Here is a 23,632-nt window from a genome sequence, read left to right as displayed (position 1 = left end):
ACACAACTTCAACATCATCTCCTACGCCGACGACACCCAGCTGATCCTCTCCCTCACCAACGACCCAGGAACCGCCAGAACCAACCTACACGAAGGGATGAAAGACATAGTCGAGTGGATGAGGAACAGCCGCCTGAAACTGAACTCAGACAAGACGGAAGTCCTCATCCTTGGATCATCACCCTCCGCCTGGGACGACTCCTGGTGGCCCCCTGCCCTGGGCAGCGCACCCAAACCAACGGACCACGCACGCAACCTGGGCTTCATCCTGGACTCCTCCCTCTCGATGACCAGACAAGTCAACGCCGTCTCATCATCATGCTTCAACATCCTACGCATGCTCCGAAAGATCTTCCGATGGCTCGCCACCGAAACCAGGAAGACGGTCACACAGGCACTCGTCACCAGCCGACTGGACTACGGAAACACCCTCTATACCGGAACCACAGCCAAACTCCAGAAAACACTCTAACACATCCAGAACGCCTCCGCACGGCTCATCTTGGACATCCCCCGGCACAGTCACATCTCCGGACACCTGAGAGACCTTCACTGGCTCCCCGTCAGCAAGAGAATCACATTCCAACTCCTCACCTATGCACACAAGGCCCTCCACGACCTGGGCCCCAGGTACCTCAACAACCGCCTGACCTTCTACACTCCCACCCGCCAGCTACGATCGACCAGCCACGCCCTCGCCGCCGTGCCACACATCCGAAGATCCACCATGGGAGGAAGATCCTTCTCCTACCTGGCAGCCAAGACTTGGAACTCCCTCCCCATCCACCTCCGCCTGACCCAAGACCACCTCTGCTTCAGGAAGCAACTCAAGACATGGCTGTTCGAGCAGTAGCGGACCCCCCTCCCCCAAGCGCCTTGAGACCCTCTGGGTGAGTAGCGCGCTATACAAATATCCTGATTGATTGATTGATTGATTGCCTGCATGCTCGGGATGTGTAGCGCGTGAAGTTACCCATGAGGTTTGTCCCACCCGCTCGCGTCCCCTTATTTCCGGTCACTACTAACGTGTTCGCAAGTTATTCTGTGCCAGATTGCATTTTTTGCGTGTTCGGCAACTCGATCTTACCGACAAGCATCCTCGCGTACGCGAAAATGCTATTGAGCGCGCGAGAACTACGCTACACAGCAGTTTGCGGAGTATTCGACAACTTCGCGTTCTCCGCGGAGCGCGGAGTTGCCGAAACTCCGCAAACTCCGCGAACGGAGCGTAGTTCTTCGCCCAGGGTTCGTTTTTTGTTTTAAAAGTCTTAGCTGATAACACCATTATTGTATGATATTCTCATGTTACAAAGTTTTGCAAGGGCATTGCTAGTTTTTTTATTAGCTAGTGTGTGTAAATAAACTGACAGTCCTTATTAGGGCTTATGTTGCATAGTTTGGATTATGAAAAGTAGAATGCAGGAAAGATGCCCATGTGATCCTTAGCAAAAATGTTTTGAAGGAAATGTTGTTTTAAAGATAAGAACCCCTGTTAAATTAGCAGTTTTAGATTTTACTGTTGCTCCTATAACATGAGAGCATGGTCCTAAGGGTACAATGTAGGTGCTTTTATTATGAAGAATCATTTTAGAAGTGTCTGCAGTCCTGTACAAGTAGTTTAATGTAGGAGTAGAATGATCACCTCCTACATGTGCAGCATAACAAATTAAGGAATATCATACAAAAACATTGGCACTTGATACACAATGATTCCATTTTGGGCAAAATAATCCATTGAAGACCACAAATGACTTTCAGAAAGGCACGCTTTCTTAAACAGGCTTTAGTAAGTAACATGCTACCCTCAGCAAGTAGTAAAAAACCTGTATCTACATGGCTGAATTGTAAGGAAGGATTCCGGAAGTGCGCAAAATGCAAGGCATGCATCCATGGGAAGAATACATCAACCTAAAGGCTGGGCCTGTCAAGAGGTGTGAAAAAAATCAGAGGACATTTTACGTGCAAAGCAGACTTTGCTGTCTACATACTTCAGTGTCCTTGTGACCTGAGGTATGTAGGCAGCACAACCCTCCCAGTACACAAGTGAGTGCTGCAACATTTGAGGGCTATTAAAAATGGGGGAACATCATACCCCGTAGCCCGTCATTTCAAGCACCACCACGGGAAAGATGTAAGATGCCTGTTGTACTTCTTAATTGATGCAGTTGAGGCAGTGTAAGATATGGGGATCGAGTAAAAAGATTGAGGAGATTGGAATCTAATTATATTATCAAACTCAAATCCAAAACCTGAGAAGGCCTCAATATGGAAGAGGACTTACACATGCACCTAATAATGATAAATTGTTGCCATGTCCCGTTCTGGTTTTAGCTGTTGTTAATCCACTACCATATGAGCACTATGCATGGCATACTGGGTATATCTAAAAGAGTAGCTAGTACGTAATCCATATGTATAATGAGATTTTCCCACTTGGCTCAATTGCTATGTAGGAACTGGTAATAATTAAATTGTATAATATTAGACGCAGTGACAGTGGTGGTAGAGATATTGGACAAAATACCTGTAATGATGGAAAACTGAGCACTAGGTACTCACGATAAAATATTGCTGTGTGATTTGCAATATAAGCAGACCACATCAAATTTTGGGTATTTGCCAACTAGGGCAGTATTTGTATTGAATTTCACCGTAATTTAACGTATTTCACCATATTTGGGCGATACAGGTATGATTTATGAAATAGATTTGCCTTGTTCTGCTGGTCTCTGAATGCGCAATTGAGCGTTCTGGAATTGGTTAATTTTGGCATTTTTTTCGATAAACAAAAACTTTTTAATTGTAACAATGTTGATGTACTGCACTGCTGGTTTTTAAAATGCATGATTTGCATATTACAGTTCCGTAAAACAATTTGTGAAATGGACTACAAACTGCGATAATGTGATCATGTTGAAAACTACGAGTCTGTCATTGTGCTCTATTAATCACATGACACGGGTGTTTTACAAGTGTAAAATGGCTGATGTAATTTCGCCTGCTGGGCGGGCGAAACGCGTCTAACATTATTGGCTGACATTAAACTGATTTGTATGCAAGGACTTGGCGCTGACTCCCTTGTTTTAAGGAGAGTGGCAGATTATTCGGACCTTGCCTGGAGATCCGTGATTTGTAGACGCGCCCTCTGGTCAGGTGATGTGGATTCTCCTGGGCAAACGTGGAGTATATATATATAAATATATATATGAAAAAAACTCCAAATACCACCTCCGATCCCAAACTCGGAACGGCGAAGCAAACAGGAGATGGACCACCAGGTTTTTCTTTATTGCATTTTCAGCTGGGTTGAAGGGCAAGACGCGTTTTAGGCTGGAACAGCCCTTGTTCACATGCAATAGACCTGATGGAACTTTTTACTTTTTATAATGCCAGTGATTCTCCTATAGCCCGCCTCTAAAATGGTCATGTGACCCTAGAGATAGAAAACATACTGCCTGATGTGCAAAAAACGCTGGTGCAAACATTGCATGAAAACATCCCTAGTGTTGACAATGTAATAGAAAGCATAATTGGTTAAGTCATAACAATTGGAAATAACAGGATTGAAATAGGCTTTAGGACATGCAGTGCTTTATACTCCTAGCCCTTGCATGATACCATACACTGCCCAAAGACAACTGAATTGATCTAAACTCAGAAATATCAATCCCACCATGACCACCTACACTGCCTGAACACCACTGCACTGTCCTAAACCCTGAAACACCATCCCTAGCAAAACCTGCTAAACTCTTTCAACACTACTGCAACTCTCTCAACCCTGAAACACCATTTTCAGCGAATGCCCCTATAAGGTTGAAACACCACTGCACTGACCTAAACCCTGAAACAGCACTCCCTGCATGATCTCCTACACTGCCCAAACACTGCTTCTGTGCCTTAAACTCTGAAAAAACACCCCCTGCTATACCCCCTACACTGGGTGAATACTACTGTAGTTTTCTAAACCCTGAAACAGCACTCCCAGCAAGACCCTCTTTCACTGTAGTAATCATTTTACTGAATTGCAAGGGATACTGTCATTTGTCTAAAATCACAGTGTGAGTCAGCATTCATTTCAGAAAATTGTGGCAGAATAATGCTCCTCCCAGGAAAGTGAAACAGATTGTGAGGGAAGTGGGTGGAATTTTTGAAGATTTGGAAAAGAAACTACTATGAATCAATCAGAAGTGTTGTTTTCAAGTCACCTGACTTTACGTGCGCTCAGGGCGACAGGGGCGTGCGTGAGTCGCAAATGAATGACGTTTTACCCGATTTTCGTTAATGCTTTTAAAGCTAATATACGGTGTGTTATAAAATCACTATTAAAAAATATACAGTTATCCATACAGTGACTCATACAATCACTAAGTCTAAGTCTAAGTCTTAGGCTCATTTAATTAGATATAACTGTCACATACCATTGAGAGAAATATTTCATCACCACCACACCCATAAACATATACACTAACTGAAACAACTGAAACAACTGTTATAACATGTAGCCCTAACTTCATATACCTACTGAATTAACTATTCACACATTTTTGGGCAATCACCCCACCCCCCCCCCCCCAACCATATAGACATTCGTTTACCCATAACAATACTCAGTTAAGAAACCATTAACAAATATAGTCTTTTACATAGCAATAAAGACAAAACCATAAAGACATTCACATAGTTTAGTAACTACACATTATATATAGTGAGACTCTACAAATTAGTCAAGGAAACAATCAATGACACTCTTACTATATCCACCATCTAGACATTTATAATTATAAATCCACTCATTCTTCAATGCACAGTAGTGTGTTTATAATACATATTTAAAAATCAAACAAAACCATATTCACTGGATAATGTCATCAGTTATGTCATCAGTGATGTCATTTGAGATGTCATCAGTGATGTCACTGACCATTTCATGAATGATGTAATATGTGACATCATCAGCAGTGGATTGCGGGTGCGCGAGTTATAGTGAGTACAACTAACTGTAACAGGGGAATTTCAATATAACTGGTGTGAAACTTATGGCTTTATCAGTGAATTTCAAAGTTGGAACCTGAAAGTTTCATTTATTTTTTTCCATTGGTTCAAACTCATCGAATGGACATGTTTATTTTATTATGAATTTTCATTTTATTACATGACTGCACAAAGCCAAGTGTTAATTATTATTAGAAATGTGTTTTATGAACTTGCAGCTATGACGCTAAATAGCATGTGTAATGAAAACAGTGGAACCAAATAGCCTATTTTCCAGCTCCATTGTAATTCTGTCCTCTCGAACCTTGGTCCTACCACACTTTCTACCATTGTGCACTTTAAATTGGTGTTTTCAAATGCATGCCTTTGGCTAACGAGAAAGACCGCCTGGTCGAAACGCGTCGCCAATAAACCCCTTGTTTATACACGGATCACTAGAGTGCAAGTCTGTTTGTTCCTCGTGCAACCCTTTCGAGAACCCTATCGCCGATTTACTTCCGGCTTCCAACACCCGGGACTCGCACCAACCCCAACTGGACAGGAGCGGACACGTCGGCAACTTTCTAACAAACCGGCCTTTGCCAGGTCCTGCTCCGTCCGCAGAGAAGAGAACATTGCTGTGAGACACCCGCGGCTGGGAAAAGTGCTGGTAAGTGTAGGGCTGGGATGCGCGCTCCGGAGGGTGCACGCTACTAAGCCTGATCGCAAATCGGCATGTAACTAGCTCGCCCGGCTCTTCACTCTGCAGTTAAATTCCACATTATTGGCAGAGGTACCGCGCTCTATTGAGGATACAGCGTGGCAGTGACTGTCTCTTTCCGTGTGATTTCACTCAAAGACGCATATTGGAAGGAACCACTCTCTTGTAAGCATGACAAGAAGTAAACAGGGGGGGCAACGGCAGCGGCAGCGGCAGCCGCGACCGCAGCGACTGGTGAACAAACTACCAGAAACCGCCGAGCTGGGAGGGCAAATGAGGCCAGATCCCTATTCTGTGAAACAGAGAACACAGCAGTAAATCTAAGGGAGGCTGAAACGCATCATCACCAGCTGACAATAGCCTCAAACAAATGTTATTCCAATACGAGAAACTCCTGAAAAAAGGAGATCAACCGCTGGTGGGAGGTGACATCCCTAGACAACTATATCGAGGTGGGCAGAGTACCAAGAGGGCTACGCATTCTAATTACACGACCCACATGGAAAATAAGGCTTGACAAATACGAGGATGAAGTCAAGCAAAAGAAAAAAAGCAAATTCCTACGTTATAAACAGTTCTATACCAGCGGGCAGATCCTGACCTTTGGCAAAAAATATGACGTAGCTATAAAACATTTTAAACAATCAGGCACAAGTGCACAGCAACGCAACACGACAATATCTGAGTCTGGATCAGAGAATTACTCGAAGTCGGATGAAACAGTGGACACCAGCAGCAGGAATATCTTAACCTTCAGACCCCTGGAAGAGTATCTTTTTTTACAGTCAGGAATGACACTACGGACAAGACCACCGGAGCAGAAATACGGGAGGGGAAGAGGCGCAAACGTAAGAGGAGGCCAACGAGGAGGGGAGGAAGGAAACACAAGAGGAGCAATGTCGCATGGGAGATCAACACGACGGACCAAGCAACAATGATGGGTGAGCCCAATTTGACAATTTTGAACCTTTCTTCTCATACTTTGACTTTGGCTGAGAGATCGGTATTGGAATTGGGCTTTACATTTTGCCCCATGTCCAATTTTGATTACAGCCGGACCAGAATTGATGTTTACCTTTTTGTACGTAAACTAAAACTCATGAAAATGTTTATGCAAAAGAAAAAGCGTACCTTAGACCAAAGGACAAATGAAGCAGGTTGGAGCACACATGCATCAAAGGTGCTAGCGATACAGAATGTGGAGAGTCTGGCATGTGCAATGGAATTATGTGGTGAGGATATTGAGGGTCTGAATGATTCTGAAATGCTTGAACGCATGGGGTTGACACTTGCAGGGAGTGACACCACAAACTTCAAACCAAAGTCAGCATTTAACCCCATTACACCACATGACAGTGTGGACACCTTCCACAAAGTTGTAATCAGGGACCTGATGTATGTGTGGAAGGCAGTACTAACAAGCATGTTCATAACCTGACACTTGAACAAAGGGAGGCCCTGGGCACGCTGAATGCAGATCCTAGCTTCATCATAAAGCCATCCGACAAGGGGGGTAATGTGGTTCTGTGGGACATTAACATGTAAAAGGATGAGGCAAACAAACAGTTGGGACTTTCTGGGAACTACAGGAAGTCCAACAAGGAGGAATATTTCTCGAGCATAACCAGCTATTGTGAGAAGTTAAGGGTGTGGAAGGAGGGTGGTCTACTGGCCCTGGCAGAATACAGATTTGTATACAACAAGTACCCAGTCGCCCTTTGTTTTTACATGTTGCACAAGGTGCACAAGGATGGCAACAATCCTCCCGGTAGACCTATTGTGTCTACCAATGGCAGTCTCCTAGAAAACACCTACACTTTTTTGGACACTTTCCCTTTCCCTTATGTTCTCAATCTTCCCTCTTACTGCAGAGACAGTACAGACTTCATCAACAAAATAGAGGGAATCATATGGGAAGAAAATTTCTGGCTTGTCACGATAGACGTAGTTTCCCTTTACACATGCATCAGGCACCATGATGGTATAAATGCCTGCAAACACTTCTTTAGGGACAGATCCATTTTCCTTCTTAAACAAACTGAGATGTTACTTGAAATGTTGGAATTTTGTCTGCTCAACAACTATTTTCTATTTGATGACAGGTGGTTCAAACAGGATGTGGGCACTGCGATGGGAAGCAGCTTTGCGCCTAGTTACGCGTGTACGCTAATGGGGTGGTGGGAGGAGCAAATGCTTTGGACAGATGAGAATGAAAATCTCACACGCCACATTGCCATCTATACCCGTTACATAGATGACATCTTCATGATCTGGGGGGGCCGAAAAAAGACCTAGATGGGTTCCTCTACTCATTGAATAGGAACAACATAAATCTCAGATTTACCAACAAGCAAGATCAGGGGGAAATGGATTTTTTGGATATAACAGTCAAGGTTAGGGACGGGAAGTTACACACCAGCCTATACAAGAAGCCCACATCTGGGAACAGCATTTTACATGCCAGCAGCCATCATCCAGTCAGTCTCAAGAACAGCACCCCGTACGGGGAGCTGCTTAGAGCTAAGTGTAACTGTAGTTCCCAGACAGCCTTTGAGAGAGAACATACATCCATGACCAAACGATTCAGGGCCAGAGGTTACCATGACAAGGTACTGAAAGCAGCCACAGAAAAAGCTAAGTATAGAGACAGAATAGAACTCCTTGTTAAGAAAACGAAAGAGCCCAGATCTACTAACAATGTCGGGATGATAACCACATACAATGTGGAAGCACAAAAAGTCTGTGAGACCCTAAAGAAACACTTGCACATTGTGATAAATGATCTTATAGGGAGGTCAGTCAGCACACAACCACAAGTTACCTACTGAAAGGCACGCTCTCTCAAAGATATGTTAGTCAGAAGCTATTTAGGGGCCCCCAAGAAACTAACTTGGCTGAAGGAACAGAAGGGCTTTTTCAAGTGTGGAAAGTGCAAGGCGTGTGGGACAACCAAAAATGTAAAGTCATACCATGTGCCGACGGGGAAAACTGAACTCATTGGTAAATTCATGAATTGCAATTCTGATTTTTGTGTCTATGTCATTGTATGCCCATGCGGGAAGTTTTACGTAGGGAGCACGATCTTCCCCATCAAAAAGCGCATCCTTGAACATATGAGGGAAATCAAGAATGGTGATATGAGCTATGCCACTGCGAGCCATTGGTTGCGGTATCACCACAATGATGTTAATTGTTTCTCATTTTTTTGGAATTGACAGAGTACTACCAAATCCCAGAGGCGGTGACAGAGTTAAACAATTGAGAATCCTTGAATCACGTTACATCATTCACCTCGATTCCAAGAACCCCTTTGGCCTGAATGAGGATGAGGAGTTACATGTCCATCTTGGATAAGTACTCTGCACATGACCCTGCTGTTTCTGAATTGCCTGTCGAAAACCTTGGAATTTCTGCTGTTGTGATCGCCAATTTCTATGACCATACTGTAACTTGGAAGAGGGCTCTCTTCCTTGTCTCAACAGATAGGACATTGAAATTTCACAGAATAGCCTAGTATACTCAATACTGATTACCATCTCTGGACTACGGACCATGATCCGTTCCCAGTAACATACCTATACCTTAATCATGCTTCTAAATCAACCAGATTATAGTTATCTGAAACCTTAGGAATTCTATGAATCCTATTGAACTCTGGGTTATTTTCTTCTTTTTTGCGTTCTTTTAATTTTCACATTTTTTGCACATTTCACCTTCACCCACCACATTGCCCTGTCACCCAATTTTTGAACCTTAACTTTGTATATATTTAGTATAGGGGTCACTTCATTGCACAATTGCGACATTGGTTCCAGGCTTGGACCAGTATCGATTTTTTAAGGACCATCTAACTGCATTACTTGTTTTTATTCCTAGATTGCATATCTATATTGACATTTTTGTATAAATGTTCTTGTTCATTTCATGCTTTGTAAAATTGGACAGCTATTGAACCTGAATGAAGTGTGTTTGCATATTGAACGTTTTACGTAATTAGGCCACTTGGCCCAGATTGCAATCAATTTACATGTAATGTTTACCTGGACAGAATACACAAGGCCACTTGGCCTGTAAGTTTCATTTATTTTTTTCCATTGGTTTAAACTCATCGAATGGACATGTTTATTTCATTATGAATTTTCATTTTATTACATGACTGCACAAAGCCAAGTGTTAAATATTATTAGGAATGTTTTTTATGAACTTGCAGCTATGACGCTAAATAGCATGTGTGATGAAAACAGTGGAACCATATAGTCTGTTTTCCAGCTCCATTGTAATTCTGTCCTCTCGAACCTTGGTCCTACCACACTTTCTACCATTGTGCACTTTAAATTGGTGTTTTCTAATGAGAAAGACCGCCTGGTCGAAACGCGTTGCCAATAAACACCTTGTTTATACACGGATCGCTGGAGTGCGAGTCTGTTTGTTCCTCGTGCAACCCTATCGAGAAACCTTTCGCCGATATATATATCTCTGTGTAGGCCGAAACGTCATGCTGTGGTGTGCCGCTTCCTCGAGGGAATAATAAAGGAATATTGCTCACTGCACCTGAGGTCTCCTCTCTTCTTCCTGCGCAGCGGTTTCCAGTACTGGGCTCCAGGCGAGAGGCAGCAGGGATTGTTTCATATATATATATATATATATATATATATATATATATATATATAAAGAAAAGTCCTTCCTGCCGAAAACACCAAACGACACTGCGGGGGTACCAGGTAACCATTTATTTACCGCAGGCTATGCATAATGCATTTCGCGTTTGGTTGTGCCTTCCTCAGATGCCTTTCTTGCCTTGGGATACACTCCATCCTTCTTTGAAATATCATGCAGTGTTCCAAGTGATTGGTGTATCCCAGGCTCTGCCTTAATTGCCTGCATCTGTAGTCCGATGTTGTCAGGACTCGACCTACCAGCATACATTTCAGCTGAAGTCCAGAATGCAGAGAAGCGCTTCAAGGCACACTGTTGAGCCTTAACAAAAGAGGGAGAAGGCAAATTTGAGCAACGAGAGCCCCAATATATGTATGTATGTATATATATATATATATATATATATATATATATATATATATATATATATATATATATATATATATATTCACTGAAAAAACCATAGGTTATAGACCATATATAGTTAGGGATTAGCATTTACAAAACCTTATTTTACTCACACAAAACCATTGAAATTCGCATATATAGTTAGTTGCACTAACTATATATCCCATACCCGCAATCCACTGCTGATGATGTCACATATTACATCATTCATGACATGGTCAGTGACATCACTGATGACATCACTGATGACAACTCAAATGACATCACTGTCAACATCACTGATGACATCATTCATGTGATAATACGATGAACCTCTTCAGACTCTAAGACCTCCGTGAAAACCCACCAACTCCTGTGGCCACCACCTCGACACAGGAAAGTCTTTCGGGACCAGAGGCGAGGGAGACGGTCCCCAGTATCCAGAGCAATTTTGCACACATCAAGCTAGTGTGTATTTATTGTGGGGGACTACTTTGTTATGGAGAGATGAGTGTGAATTTAATGAACAGAGCATATGTTAATGTTAATGTTAATGTTAGGCTGCATTTGTAAAGCGCACTGACACCGGAGGTTTCCTGGCGCTGAGATTGAAATTGGGGCAGGAAACCACAATATGAAAACCACAAGTGCTCAAAACGCCCCAAAAAGTGATTTTTTTTTTGCTCCCGTTGAGCCGTGTCTAATGCCTGTTTTTCGTTGTTCCCCCTCAAAAAAAGCAAAATTTTTTTTTAAATTGTTCAAAAAATACAAAAAAAAAAATGTTCGGAAAAATAATACAAAATATATAAAACAACAAAAACAATAAAAAAAGTTCTTTTCAGAACTACCTCTCATTTATAAAAAATTGCTAAAATGTTTAGCACTCTGGCAATCTCTTATTTTTTGATTCGCTTCCTGGTTCGCGCGCCGGTACGCGAACCGGAAGCGAACCAAAAAAAAAATGAAAAAAAAAATAAAGAGTGAATATAAGGGAAGGAGACAGAGAGAAAAAAGTTAAAAGAAAGATAGCTAGAGGGAGTAACACAGAGATACTGTATAATAGATAATTATACAAAGAAAAGTTGTTAGAGGGAAAAATTGAGAAAAAGAAAATAGAAAAGGAAGTGAAAGAAAAAAAGAGTGTAGAAGAATAATAAACAAGAGTTACTTGGAGAATGTGAATGAATCTTCAAATTAAAAAGAAAGAGAGTAAAGGATGTGGAGTAAGAGGTAGGGATAGAAGCGGTCTAAAACAACAACCCTGAGGGAAGGTGTTAAAAAAACAGTGAGTGAAAGTAAATAGGATTAAAACAAGGTGTATGATAGGGAATAAGATTAAAACATGTGGAATGACAGAGAGAAAAAACAGAAAGAAAAAAAGAAGAAGTGATAGAAAAAGAATAATTGAAGCAGCAAAAAAATGTAAATAAGATAGTGTGCTTGAACTACAGAGAGAAAGCATAAAGAACAACTAGTAAAAGAGTGAAGAGACAGTGACAGTTTGTATTAGAGAGACGAACTGACTGAAAAGGAGTGAGGAACTGTGAGAACAGAGGGACTGACAAAAGGAGTGGAAGGAGTGGAGTAAGTAAGTAATTGAAAAGGAATGAGGGAAAAAGCAAAGGAAGGAAACTGAGGGTTAAGGAAATAAAGCAGTGGAAGTAATAGAAGTTGAATGTGATAGAGATGTAAGGGAAAAAATACTAAATACTTACTTTATAGTTGTTGTTAACTCCATTACTTATAATTTTTTTTACTTTCAATCTGTGAAAGAAAGAACAAAAATTTGAAAAATATTAAAACATGTATTTAAAAAATAGAAAAGACAAGGCATAAGGTTGAAAATCATTCTATTTTACAAAGAAATAAAGTTAGAGATAAACATTCAGAAAGGAAAATAAAGTAACGTTGAAAGACAGACAGAGTCAAAAAGAAATAGGAATAGAGTAAATTACTAAGTGAATAAAAAAGAGGATAGATTCAGTGACAGAAAAGAAGGATAGAAGAGAAAAATAAACTGTGTAAGATACGAAAAGAATGTGAGTAAGGTAAACTAAATAAGGAAAGGGTGAATAAGGAAAAGAGAGTGAAGGAGAGAGGGAACAGAGAAAGTGAAGGAAAGAGTGTCAGATACAGACTTAGTGAAGAAACAAAGAAAGATAAATGAGTGAAGGTGAGTTATACTAACTGATTGGAACAAAAAAGGAGAACCCAATATTATTTAATTTCGAAAACAAAAGGGACAAAAGATGGAAAAGAGAAGCGAAGCAGAGGGTCTAAAAGCTAGAAAATGGTGCATGAGCGAAAAGAAAAAAGCAGAGTTGGAATAAGGAAACAAAGGTTGAAAGATAAGTGGAGTTAGAGAACAAGGGTGAAAGAGAACAAAACAAAAGGCAATGTGAGTATGTAAAGAGAATTGATATAAGGTAGTAAAAGACAAGTGAGCATGAGAGAAGATGAGTACAAATTAAAAATCACAATACAAAATATAGAATTAATTATACATGTTAAATGGTTTATTTTTGCTGTTCTCAGAATATATCAAATTTCACTAAAAACAGTGAGTTGAAGGTATTCATCATATAACAGCGGGGAAAAAAACACAATCAAAATGATTGTGTTTAAAAAACCCATATAATATAACAAATCAGAAATCAGAACTCATCAAAAGTACACTTACTTTCCATGACGTCGAATGATATGCGATGAACAGCTTATACTCTGTTGTGCTCTAAAAAATCCGTGCCCGCCACTTTCTGAAAGAAAATCTCTTTCTTTTTGAGTAATATGTTAGAAACAATAAATGACTTTTTGCTCTCTACCACACTTCTCCTCAAGGCCAAATCGTGTAAGAGCCATTTTAATCTCTTCGAATTCCTCAAAGCAAATCCCGTCATTTTTTTTCCCCCGACTTTCAGAAAGAAAACGTCCAAAATCACTTTCACAATCTTGTACTAATAATATCTCCCCTTCTAGTTTACTCATGTTTCACATTTCCTATAACATTGATACCACTTACTATGAGGCACACTTACACTACCTCTATGACTTTTCCAATTTTTTCATTCTCTTGATCTCAGTTACTAACAAAGCAATTTAAAACAACAGAGTAAATCATATCAACTCTTTGAATCATTATAGACCAGTTATGTATCTCTATGACTACTTTACATTTTTATTTATTATGATCACTCTAATTCACAAAGCAATTTAAAACAGCACACTAAAATTTATCAACTCCTCCAATCTTCATAGGCCACTTTCCTTCCCTAAATTTTTGGTTGTAAAAACACTAGGTAAGAATTTTTTAAGTCAAACGGTAAACGTTTTTTGAAAGTTAAAACAGAATCATTGCAGAATGACCAGCCGTTTCCAGATTTTAAATAAGCTGTGTAATGTCCTGAAGTTGTTGAAGGACCGTCATGATATATAATTGCTGCAGTTACAAAAGTCCTTCCTGATATTGACAACTGCGAAGCCACTACATTTTTAATTAAAGGTGTCAATTTAGTCCCATCAGACCTACATCGTTGGAACATTAAAATGACATACTGGCCATAACTTCGTATAAATAATGTGGACAGCATTGCAGACTTACATTGGGTACAATCAATGTTTTGATCGGCTGCTTTTACTAGCTTATTAAAGGATACTGATTTACTGTCAGGCAAAGTTAAATATATAAATCTTTCTGAGTCTACACTAGTAGTACTTGATAGCCTACAGTTCTCGCAGTCATGCTGCCATTGATAAGAAAGGCCAAACAGATAATCTACATCTACACCTTAATCTTGAAAAACATCAAGCATATACATTAAAAACTCCTGACAATCCTGCTGAATATTTTGAGAGAATTGCGTTTGACCTGAACATTTGTCTAAGAGATTTCGAATTTCAGATACACTTTCTATTTTTCTTCTATCAGTGCTACATTTCTCTAACACAGAATTTAACAAACAGCAAAATCTTTGATCCGAATTGACCACAATCTGTTCTTTTAATGTTTCTAGAGAAAAGACAACATTAACCACTACATTAGCATAGCAGTTGACACCAGAACTATTTTCAAATTGAAAACCAACAACATCTTGAACAGCATCCATTTTCTTTCTGCTTACAATTTCGGGTTCATCGACTTTTCGTGTTTTGGCTACAACCTCCCTACTATTGGTCAGATTTCTTCGTTTCCGGCCTACCACATGCTTTTCAAACAAAGGATATTGTGGCAAATGTGGCGCATACTCTCTTCTTAACCTATTGTATTCCTTAACACAATCTAGATCTGCACAAATATTTGTCTCATCACACTCAATCAAGTACAATCCAGATAAAGTTCTGACTCGTGATAATGCCACATAAGCCATACCCTCCTTGAACACAAAACTGCCAATATTCACCAAAGCACTGTCTACACTTAAACCTTGCGATTTATGGATTGTCACCGCATATGCCAAACAAACAGGAAACTGCTTACGGCGAACATATAAGTCTTTAACAAGCAAAAACCTAGCAGAGCAACAACCAATTTGCTGTACATCCTCAATGCCATCAAATTTAATTGTTGTAAATTCAATTCCATCTCTATTTCTGTATTTCTCAAAATCAACAACATTACCCATTGATCCATTTACCAGACCTCTTTCAACATCTAAATTCCTTCTCAAAATGATACTGCAATTTAAGCACACATTCAGAGTCTTTTCAAAACCCGCAGTTTTAGATATAGTCTTTTCTTATGTACCAATTTAGATTTCAAATTTTCAGATAAAATAATTGTTGCTCCCATATGCTCAATTCTGTCAATAGCTTCCAGTTTCACTATGTCTTGGTTTTCTAAAATCAACATTTTGTTGTTGAAGATGGAACATTCTTGCAGAGTTGGCATCAAACATATCCCAGATTTCTTCTCAGTCATTTTCTGAAAAATATTCTCTGGCAGAACGTCTTCATCTGGATACAAATTTGACAATAATCGTGCATGTAAAGCTTCCTTCCCATGCTCAGTCACTTTTCCAATTCTAACATCTTGTAGAATATTCTTATAATCTTCATCCTTTGCCTGACGCATATTTTCACGCAGTTCAGCATAATTGAAGTTTAACCATATATTGACGTTGCCAATGCTCCCTAGGCACTTCCTGGTATCTTCATGCGTAAGTAGTTTAAACACTGGTTGTCCTTTCACTGGTGTCAGCTGCAGAAGATCACCAAAAACAATGATATGTTTGCCACCAAATAACACATCATACTCTGTTTTAAGAACTTCTTGCATTCTCAAATGCACAAAGGCAAGCATGACATTGGAAACCATGCTTACTTCGTCAATGATAAGAAGTTTCATCTTCTTTAGGACTCTTAAAACTTCACAACAAGCATCTCCAGATAACTTGTGGTATTGTAATTTGTTATCATGGTCCACTGGCAGCATCAGTAGATGATGCAAAGTAATACCTTTAATGTTATGTGCTGCCAGACCAGTTGGAGCGGTGACAACACAAGACAGCGATGACTCAGCCCTTTTCTGCAAATAACATGAAATTGCTTTAATGAGGAAACTTTTTCCAGTTCCTGCTTCTCCACTCACGTACAGTCAGACAGGGTTCAACGACGTACATGAGCACTCTTTCTTCTCATGACTTAATCCATGATCAATTTGGTTGGTAACTTCGTCATATATTTTCCTCTGCTCAACGTTGAGTTGTCTTTCCAAATCTTCTAAGTTAACCACATCTTCCTGAGCATGTGCCATGGCTCTTTCCACTTCAATCATGGCAGTGGCAGCTTCATTTTCGATAACTGGTCCTCCTAGTGGATCTTGAGTCAATGAAGTAGAACTCTGACTGTCCTGAGAACTGTCTCTAGCAATCTCGGCTGCAATTGTTGCTTCCTGCTCAATTTCTGCATTCAACATTTCTAGATATTTTGGAAAAACAGGACATTCTATGAACTCCTTGGCTGCATTGAAAGAATCTTCATAACAGAGGAAATCTCCAAGCAGTTCCTCTTCTGCACGCCAAGGCTTGAAAAGTTGAAAAAGAGCTAAATAGAAAAACTCTTTTCTTTCAGGAGATTCGCAATTCAATTTTCGATGATTTACCAATTGGCATTTTCTTTGCTTGACCAGACATCCCTCACTTTCAATTACAGCATACACTCCTTTATCAATATCTTCTTTGATGTTCCTCTTGAATATGTAATTTTGTAGAACCTCATACAGACAAACATTCTCAAGGTGACTGCTTCTATTTGGATAATATGTATCCAACATGTTGGTCTTCAAAATATCTGTACTGTTTGGCTCCTTCTCCGCCAAATACTCAATTTCCCGTACAGGTTTCAGAACTCGATTACGTGTTGCAGCAAGACCAAGACTCACCCAAATTATACTCCTAGATGTGGCATAGAGACTTGCTGAAGATAACCGATCAGAACATTCGTATGCTCCGATTTCTCGATGCGACAACATCTTTAGACTGAAACTGTACAATTTCTTACTGAGGCTCTTTTCATGTGAAATGTCATCCCACATATCCTTCAGTTCTGTCTTTTCTTTTTTGTGATATAAGACGTCACATACCGAGCCACAGCCATACAGTTGTCAGCCACAAACTGTATATCCATGTTAGTATTCCACATGGACAAAATCACTGGGTTGTAGTCGTTGATGTACTTGGACTCTTCGTTTCTTTTTAAATTGTATGTATTTTTGGGTGATTTCCTCGTCACATTATGTTGCAGCGAAGACATCAAATTGTTCACTCTTCCTTCAGATATCACTGATCGTGGAAACCCAAAACGACATTTTGTATAGAACTTATTCTTGTTTCTGAATTTACGACGACAGTACTTTCCACAACAATGGTTTTGAAAGCATAAAACTTGTTCTCTTAAACTTTTGTCTTCCTTTGTCTTTGGAACAGCACATGTAGAATACTGTTCTATGAAACTCATCACTAAGTCATCCGGATCTGTTCCAAATTTGGGTGCATCTTTGATCCATAGCAGCATATGTATATGAGGAGCACCTCTTGCTTGATACTCCTTTCTCCAGAAGAAATCCAACATCTCTCCAAGAGGTGGATTTTTCTTGTTCGTAATGAAAGACATCATAGCCTCAAATCTATGATTGAAGTACCTGCATACATTGACTGGATCCAAAGAGCACAGTTCTACGGGTGTCTTGAATTCGATATTTTCAATGTTTCCATTTGCCTCTCGTAGAAATTCAAGTAAGTCTTCCCAGCCATACTCGGCACAGCTGAGAGTGAGGAACCATGTGGGAGTTCCTAAGTTCCTCAGAATACATTTTAAGTCACCATCACGATGGTACCAATACTCATTAGTACCACGCTGACATGCCATTAGATTAATCAGGTGAGAATCCAAAATACTGTCTTGCACATTGACTTTATCCATAAACTCCCTTGCCGAGATATTTCGCAGCTGTACACCACTTTTCAGGATGTGGTTCACTGCATAAGACAGTCCAGACAGATCACTTTCATACAGAAGATGAAACAAATAGGGAATGCATTGACGAAACCTAGGATCTTCTGCATAGAATCGTAAAGTCCGGTATTCAGAAGCAGGAATTTGATCAGGTCGCTCATCATATCTTCCTCCTCGACCTGTTGGAAATAACTGTGGGAAACACCGAGCTTCCAAACTTTCCTCCCAAACACTAATTGGACTCCCTTTTGCTTGTTTCATTTGAAACAACTCAATAGCATTCCCCATGACTTCTTTAGAATGCAAAGGATGAACACTATAATGTTCATATATTTCATCATTTTTAGAGGCATCTACTTTCTCTATTTGTCCAGTACACAAATCGCTGTCCTCTTCTTCACTTAGTTCGTCTTCTGCAATACATACATTCTTGTAGTACTCATTGTTTTTCATCAAATACAACGTTGCCTTTTTGACTTTCCTAACATCCACTAAATCTTGCCAGATTTTCTTACTCTTTTCGGAACCCCATAACTAGGATAACCAGAGGTTCCTCTTCCACTTTGTCTACACCAATTGTATCAATATTTTTCTTCAAATCCAGAGGCAAATAAACAACTCTTCCCTTTAATCCTCTCTGTAAATCTGAAGGAGGCAATTTCCCTGTCTTAGGCTCCATTCGAGCAATAGCCTGAAAAGGATGGACACTTTGAATCAAAATAGATTCGTAAGTATTTAAATCCTTCAGTTCAGAAGGAATGTCAACCAATTCCAGATTATTATGAACCGCTCTAGCAGGCATCCGGGTTTGATTTAATTTGTTAAAACAATAAGTACACATACGTTGATCTGATCCCAAATCAAAACGATTTTCTACCATCAAGTATGTAGCAAAATCCTTCCATTCACTATTGTTTACCATTTCACTTTTTGTATATAAATCCACTAACTTAGTCTGATTCTTATAATAAGTCAGTCGACAACACACACAAGTGAAATTAGGCCTCTCACTTGATTTCACCATAAACGTGGACATTTCCTTGTGAAACTTATCTGTACTGGAAATCTGTACACTCTCTTCCACATTACCTTCTTCTACTGGGTCAATTTCAACATTGTTCTCTTTACTAGCAAAGTAACAAAACTCAATTTCTTCACTAATATTCTTCGCATCTACTTCAGAACCATGCAAAAGAGCAGTGCTTAATTGTTTAAGCATAATTGCTGGACTCTTAGCATAATACAACATTCTAACTAATTTCCTCACTTTATTATGATGCACTGCTAGCATCCTGAAATGATGAAAAACACTCTGGCATACTCTCCTGGAAAGACAAGCCAGTGAATGACCATGCAAACCTGTCACTTTTCTCACTCTGCAAGGATCTAATTCTTGCAACAACTTCATTTTCTGTTTTAAACTTTTCTTATTAAATGTCCGTACAAAATCACAAAGCAAATTGATGGAATCCTGTCGCACACTGCATATACTACTACACTTCCAGGTGTACACTGGTCCCTTAGGACGTCTTCCTAAAACTTCATTACCTAACACCTCTTCTGCCTCTGTTGACACAAGTTTTTCTTTTTCAACCGGACAACCGTCTTTCACCTCATAAGCTCGACCACTGGTGTCAACTGCATGCACCAAATCATTGTCCTGGAAATAACTCTCCGCATTAAAAAATGCCTCACAACTTGAACTATGCATCCATTCTCCTGAAAAAACTTCACAAAAATTACTACGATTAACTGTTCTCTTCCATCTACTATTTGATTTGAAAACATAAATTACCTTGTTTAGTTTCCTAATTCTATTGATTATCAAAATAAATAACTTTCACTTAATTTCGAAAGCCTGATCAATCATTTTCTCTACATTTTTCTTTCTCTTATAAAAAGCCACTTTCTGTTGACCTTTCTTAATATTTTTTAACAAATTGCCAATTATCCTGTTGCAGAACATTCGTCTACAAATGTCTCTAAACAGATTTTTCCTTCTACTACCATGCACAGAGTTATCTCCTGCTCTAGCAGTAACATTTTTGAGGGGCCTTTCCTTCCCGTTTAAATTGGCTCTCTATTTCTGGACTAAAACATGATCTGTAGTGATACTTTTTCGTCTGCAAATGTTTCTTAAAAAAGATTTTGTTGTCTTACCCGGGGTTTTTTTGGTGACTTGACAAGTTTTTATTGTAGAGGACTGCTGCAAAGGTTTACCAAGGTGGGGTGTAAGTCGCTTTGCTTCTTTTCTTTTCCTTTGCCTTGAGGGCATGTTTGAATATTTCTAAAGATCTTGAGTTGAATCTGTGGTAAATTTAAAAAATAAATGTTATTAACCACAATTATTAAACAGTAACCCAATAACAGTAAGCAAACAATTAACACACTAGTTCTCAATTCTACCTATGGTAATTTAGCAGCATAGACAGAATATGTACTGCTAGACTTTCATAGCCAGTATGGGGCATATTTACAAAGCCTTTGAGCCATTTTAAGTCAAAAAACACATTTTTAAAACACATCAAGTAAGTAAATTATTCTCCCAGATTCATGGGAGAAGTGACTTAAAATGGCCTAACACACATGGGGGCGTATTTACAAGGCCCTTGCACCACTTTTGCGTCACTATTAACATGGGAAAAATGACATGAAAATGACTCAAAGGCCTTGTAAATATGGCCCATGCTGGCTATGAAACTCTAGCAGTACATATCAAGAAACCTAAATGACTTCAAGAAACGTTTTTAAACACATCAAGTAAGCAAATTATTCTCCCAGATTCATGGGGAAGTGACTTAAAATGCCCTAACACACATGAGGGCGTATTTACAAGGCCCTTGCCCCACTTTTGCGTCACTTTTAACATGGGGAAAATGACATGAAAGTGGCTCAAAGTCCTTGTAAATATGCCCCATGCTGGCTATGAAACTCTAGCAGTACATATCAAGAAACCTAAATGACTTCAAGAAACGTTTTTAAACACATCAAGTAAACAAGTTATTCTCCCTGAATCATGGGGCAAGTGAAATATTTGTTTAAAGAAGCAGACACCATTTTTTCCTTCTCCTAAATTTAAAAAGCATTCCTTTTCCCTAAAAACGATTTTAAAGTCATAATTTGAAAACACAGCACAGCTCCTATGTACAAGCACACCCTGTCAGTACTAATACTTCACATTATCTCCAATTAAAATTTCTCAAAGAAACAAAATCTTTTTGTAAAACACTTGACACAAAGCAACATTTTAAAAACACAACTATCTTCCTAATGTTCTCCCTAAAGCATACTAGTCTCTATCTAAATTAAATGAATCTTTTCTCTCCTTAGCAAATGCTTTTTGAATTTCAAAACAGTCTCAGACACACACCCATTTTTCTTTAGCAGAGCAAAGGGTATACACTCCAGAGGCTGCAACCAGATTATTCTCCCAGATTCATGGAGAAGTGACTTAAAATGCCCTAACACACATGAGGGCGTATTGACAAGGCCCTTGCACCACTTTTGCGTCATTTTTAACATGGGGAAAATAATGTAAAAAGTGGCTCAAAGTCCTTATAAATATGCCCCATGCTGGCTATGAAACTCTAGCAGTACATATCAAGAAACCTAAATGACTTCAAGAAACTTTTTTAAACACATCAAGTAAACAAACTATTCTCCCTGAATCATGGGGCAAGTGAAATATTTGTTTAAAGAATCAGACACCATTTTTTTCCTTCTCATAAATTTAAAAAGCATTCCTTTTCCTTAAAAACGATTTTCAAGTCATAATTTGAAAACACAGCACAGCTCCTATGTACAAGCACACCCTGTCAGTACTACTACTTCACATTATCTCCAATTACAATTTCTCAAAGAAACAAAATCTTTTTGTAAAACATTTGACACAAAGCAACATTTTAAATACACAACTTTCTTCCTAATTTTCTCCCTAAAGCATACTAGTCTCTATCTAAATTAAATGAATCTTTACTCACCTTAGCAAATGCTTTTTGAATTTCAAAACAGTCTCAGACACACACCAATTTTTCTTTAGCAGAGCAAAAGGTATGCATTCCAGAGGGTGCAACCAACAATGGCACAGAAATGCTGTAATTCATCACACATATCTCTCATGTCACCCAATCAAAACTCTTCCCTCACTTTTTTCAAATCAACACCCTTCCCCCCTCTGCCCTTTCTGCCTTTTTTCAATAGCATTTACCTCCTGAAAGACCTCTCATGTTAACAAGTTCACACAACAATGTTTCAAATGAACTCTGAACTCTCAGTACACCTGCTTATCCAGTGCAATGTTTCTTAAAATGATTTTTTCTTAACCATTCGAATTACATCTTTCAAACATCACATCCATGCACCCTAACTTTCTGTTTTCAGCAATCAAAATCCACCAATCACTGCTACTGAATCATTAGCACTGAAACTCCAGTTTTTTTCTTTACAAACTCCTACTATTCCAACTGCCATTTCATTCCCACACTTCATCTGACTGCAGCAGAACCTCCTCTCGCCATGTTTTCTGTCTGGATAGTTGGACATAGCTACATCCACTGGGCTCACAGGTATGCTGATAACAGAAATATACACAACCTCAATTTACAAAATGTGGAAATCAAATGGATTGGCCAGAGAGGATTGAAATGTCACCAATTGATACCATTGGTGAAAACCTTTTTGCATTTGCCAAACCCTGACCTCATAATAGTGCACTGTGGAGGAAATGATTTGGGCACTTTGACTGCGGTAGGTCTGGAAATGCATTTAAAGGACACCTTTGAGTAATTGATGGCACTTTTTCCTCAAACTGCCTTGGTATATTCCAATATATGCCAAAGACAGAAATGGAGGTGGTCCAATCAATTTTGTCCACAAATTGAGAAAGCGAGGAAGCATGTAAATAAGTCTGTTTCAGCTTACATGAGAGACCATGGAATGGGCTCCATCTACAACAATAACTTGCGTTACTACATGCAAGATATCTAAAGAGGAGATGGTGTGCACTTCTCAGATGAGGAGAACAGAGTTTTCATCCACAATTTAAGACTGTGTATTGGTACCTACTTATAAGTACCTAAATCTTCCACAGACCCAAAAGCTCTTTTCAGAGCTACCCTAACTATGATCACTCTAAATAAATTTTAAATGTCACTTTTTTTTTTACAAATTTTCACGATTTACGCTTTCCGGAGCGCTACCCGGTTCGTGCACCGGGCGCTAACTGCGCGAAAATTAGATTTTTCTTTCTTTTTTGGGCATATATGGGCCTCGTCATCCACCCTCAGAAAACCTAGGGGGTCAGGATATGTCTCCCTTGCCCCCTTTTACACAATCCCAGCATTGTTTATCATCCATTTTGTGTACAAATTAGACCTTAACGCAAGATGGCGGACTCCCGTTACGCTACCGGTAAGCTACCCGGTTCGCGTACCGGGTAGCGCTTCC

Source organism: Lissotriton vulgaris, chromosome 4_1, assembly GCF_964263255.1.
Source record: "Lissotriton vulgaris chromosome 4_1, aLisVul1.2, whole genome shotgun sequence".
Lineage (NCBI taxonomy): Eukaryota > Metazoa > Chordata > Amphibia > Caudata > Salamandridae > Lissotriton > Lissotriton vulgaris.
The sequence above is the reverse complement of the archived record's forward strand: the minus strand, read 5'-3'. Positions refer to the sequence as shown.